The following is a 4,492-nucleotide window of genomic DNA, read 5'->3' on the forward strand; positions in this document are numbered from 1 at the left end:
GATTTCGTATGACAGCAAGAGCTCTTAAGTGCTTATCCTACGCACGTTGGCTGCAATTATACACGTCAAGTTCATGAAATGAAATGATTGTATGGCATTGATGGGCGGGAGTCCCAACGTGGGGATGTTCGGCTGCCGAGTTGCAAGTTTTTTCAGTTGCCGCCACACTGCGCGAAGCTGATGAGGAATTGGTGATGAAGACAATAGAGCGTCTAGTCCACGAGCGGAGGAAATCTCCGGCCCAGCCGAGAATCGAACCCGAGCTTGCTACATGGCAGTCAGATGCACTGACCACACAGCTAAGGGAGCGGACGTCAATTTGTAGATTCGACCTGTTGTGCTGCCATTCATTAACACTATTGCAAGGTGTGTTTTCCAACAGGATAACGCTCGTCCATATACTGCTGTTTTAGCCCAACATGCTCTAAAGTGACCGGCCTATGTGACCGAATGGTTCTAGGCGCTTCATTCCGGAACTGCGCTGCTGCTACGGTCGCAGGTTCGAATCCTGCCTTGGGCATGGATGTGTGTGATGTCCTTAGGTTAGTTAGGTTCAAAATGGTTCAAATGGCTCTAAGCACTATGGGACTTAACATCTGAGGTCATCAGTCCCCTAGAACTTAGAACTACTTAAACCTAACTAACGTAAGGACATCACACACATCTATGCCCGAGGAAGGATTCGAACCTGCGACCGTAGCGGTCGCGCGGTTCCAGACTGAAGCGCCTAGAAGGTTAGTTAGGTTTAAGTAGTTCTAAGTATAGGGGACTGATGACTTCAGACGTTAAGTCCCATAGTGCTTAGAGCCATTTCACCCATTTGATTTTGCTCTACAGTGTTGAGCTCTTGCCTGTTTGATCAGCAAATCTGTCATCATTGCAGCACGTATGGGACATCATCTGACGACAACCAGCATTAACAGTCGCTGCACTGACCAACCAAGTGCACCAGGCATGGAACCCTTTCCCACAAGTTGACATCGGGCACCTGAACAACACAATGTATGCACATTTGCAGGCTTTCATTCATATCCTGGCTATGACACCGAATGTTAATGTACCAGCGGTTCACATCTGCAATGTGCTTTCATTAACCTGTGATCTTCCAATGTTAATCACTTAAATATGTTACCTCGACAAACGTATTCCCTAAATTTCGTTACTCAATTTTTTTTGTGCTGCAATTTCTTTCCGTAAGAGTACTTTTCAAATCAGGAATGTGCATTAAAAATTACAGACGATTTATTAAAAGTTGATGAGCAAATGTGCAAATAGTTTAAATCCTCCTTAGTTGCATAAAAGATGCAGTACCGGACTGCAAGGTCCTTACCTAAGATTTTTAGTGTATAAGAACCACAGTTTTTTGTTCCATATGTATTTGTAAGTTTACGTTAAGTTTTGTGATTATGAAACATCAGGTGTAGGCATGAACTGTTGAACGTTGTTAATCAGTTGTGTAATACTGTGCTGATATTTTAGTGAGAGGTCGCAGAATAACTGCAATAATTTTGTCTGCTACATATTGCATTACACGCATGTCTAATTAGCTTTAAATATGAATGGTTGTCATTTTTTATACATCCAACTAGGATTCAGTGGTGTGTGACGTTATAGAGAATATTAAAGGCTGATCGGTGGTTCTTTGAGCAGTGTGTTCCTTAAGTGGTCGGTGCTGATGAGTTTGATGATGATGATGTTTGGTTCGTGGGGCGCTCAACTGCGTGGTTATCAGCGCCCGTACAATTATCCAATCTTTGCTCAGTCCAATTTCGCCACTTTCCTGGATGATGATGAAATGATGAGGACAACACAAACACCCAGTCATCTCGAGGCAGGTGAAAATCCCTGACCCCGCCGGGAATCGAACCCGGGACCCCGTGCTCGGGAAGCGAGAACGCTACCGCGAGACCACGAGCGGCGGACAGACTGCTGATGAGTTTGTTTATGAGGCTGTGCTGCCGAGCATCCACTACAGTAACGAGCCTAAAAGTGTAAGTTCACAGTTCAAAAATGGCTCTGAGCACTATGGGACTCAACTGCTGAGGTCATTAGTCCCCTTTTTTTTATTTTATTTTTATTTACTGTTTTAATACATTCTTAATGTGGTTTTACTTTATACCACAACAAAAATAAATGTATCTAGCACCGCATCGTGCTCTGAGAAAAAGAAAACAATATCTCGGCACGTTCCTACACCGAGGTAATGTATATGGGGAAAACGAAAAAAAAGTGCTTCATACAGGATACAGAAGGGTGTGTCGCTACTCTCCTTACGCTTCATCATCCAGGTACGCCTTCACGTATATCATGTTGTTCCACCGAGAATCGAACTTAGTCATGTCAGCTCACTCAATGGGTATCTTCTCCTACCTGTTGATGATCCAGCTGCGTGGAGGGTCACGTAGGGCACTCCCTAAGTAATTAGAAAAATACTGTCTGTATTTTGGGTTCCGTACGATCTTGCAATGACGTTCTTGTAGGTAGTTCCAAAAGTCTAATACATCTTTAGGTCCATCGTGAAATAAGTAGTGTACCGCATGCGCACGGATCCACGTGACAGCGTTGGTCTTGGCGCGCGGGAAATACTGTTGATCCGGAAATAGTAGAAACCGAGGTGTAATGTGTTCCGGAGTCACTCGTAGAAAATACGACAAAATTTGTCGCACCAAGCGCCATACGTCTTCTGCCGCGCCACATGTGAGACGGTGTTCGTCCGTGTCTGGTATCCCGCAGTCTACGCAGAGAGGCGATTCCGCCATGTTTATCTTGTGGAGGCGTGATCGGGTGATCTGTTTACCATTGACTGTGATGTACCATGTGGATCGGACGGCTGTGTCCAGTGGAATTGCGTGAATCGTCTTCCACACCACCTTCCAATTAACCTGAGGGCTTTTCGTCTCCACGATGTTTGGTGGGCGCCTCTGCTGTAGGACATGATATATATCCCGCGCCGACGCCTGTTTCGTCGGTGGTACTGCGATACGGAAATAGCTGTGTTCAATGTAAAAGTTCCCGAAGTAGTAGAAGGGTGGGGGTATGTCTTGCGTCGTCAGTGGGGGCATAATGGACGGCGGAGCTAAGGACTCCAACAGCAAACCTGTTAAACTTTCCGGGTGGTGGCGCCACAGCTTGATGTGTGAGCTGACATACAGGGACACAGCTCTGTCGTGGACATGGACTAGGCCAAGACCTCCCCTTTCTGGGGGAAGGGCCAGTGACTCATAACTGACTTTGAAGAGCATGCCTGTACTGACGTAGGCTCCGAATGCCGCTAAGAGACGTCGAGCCATCAGTAACGGTATTGGGAGAACACGCGCTATGTGTGGAAGGCGCGATGCGAGGTAAACATTAACGAAGTGTGTCCTTTGGAGAATGTCGAGGGTCCGCAGACGAAGGTTGAAGATCTGGACCCGAATTTGTTGTAATAAGCGGCGGTAGTTAAGAGCCGCGGTGCGCCGTATGTCGTCGTGAAACTCTATCCCGAGACATTTGATAGTGCCACGAAGCTGTAGGGGTTCGACACACGCTGGGGTCAACCCGTCTCCTATGGCCATGGCGACCGATTTTGCGACGTTGAGACAGCTGCCGGAAGCCACACCGTACGTGGTAATCCATTCTAGTGCTCTGTTGACATCATCGCCATTGGGGAACACGAGAACCAGGTCGTCTGCATATGCTGTACAGCGAAATGTGACGTCACGTAGGGTAAGACCGGTGAGGCGTTGACGGAGACCACAGAGGAGCGGTTCCAGTGCCAGAGCATATAGTATCGTCGACAAGGGGCAGCCTTGACGGACGGAGCGGAAAATCGGGAGGGACTGCGAGAGGCGCCCGTTAACGAGCACTTTGGAAGTCGCTCCTCGGAGTAGGCGCATCACGACGGCTGTGAATTGCTGTGGGTACTGCATGTGCTGGAGAACGGACGTTAGGTATGCGTGATCCACTCGATCAAACGCTTGGCTAAAATCTAGTGATGCCAGCGCTCCCGGGACGCGGCGTGCCCTGGCTAGGGCTATTAAGTCACGGTATCGACACAGTGCTGTGTGGATGTTGTTGATACCCCCTAGGGAAGTCTGATCTGGCGAGATGACGTAAGGTAGGGTCGGTCGTAGACGGTTTGCTAATAGTCTGGTGAATATCTTCATGTCGCAGTTGACGAGTGTTAGCGGGCGGTAATCTTGTATTCGAGCCCCGCCTTTAGGCTTGTGAACCGGTATAATTATTCCTTCTACGAAGGTCGCAGGGAGCGGCACCGCGGGGGACATAAGCTCCCGACAGATGTCTGTTAACTTGGGAGCCAGTAAATACTGAAAAGTTCTATAAAACTCCACAGGGAGCCCGCCGGGGCCAGGAGACTTATTCGCCGCTCCTTTACCGATGGCGTCGATAACTTCGTTTTCCGTAATGTCGTTCAATAATTCAGTTTGTAAATCCTGTGGGACAATGCCGTAAACCAGTTGTGAGACTGCTGTCACCGTCATCGGGTCGGAAC

This window comes from Schistocerca americana, chromosome X (assembly GCF_021461395.2).
Source record: "Schistocerca americana isolate TAMUIC-IGC-003095 chromosome X, iqSchAmer2.1, whole genome shotgun sequence".
NCBI classification, from domain to species: domain Eukaryota; kingdom Metazoa; phylum Arthropoda; class Insecta; order Orthoptera; family Acrididae; genus Schistocerca; species Schistocerca americana.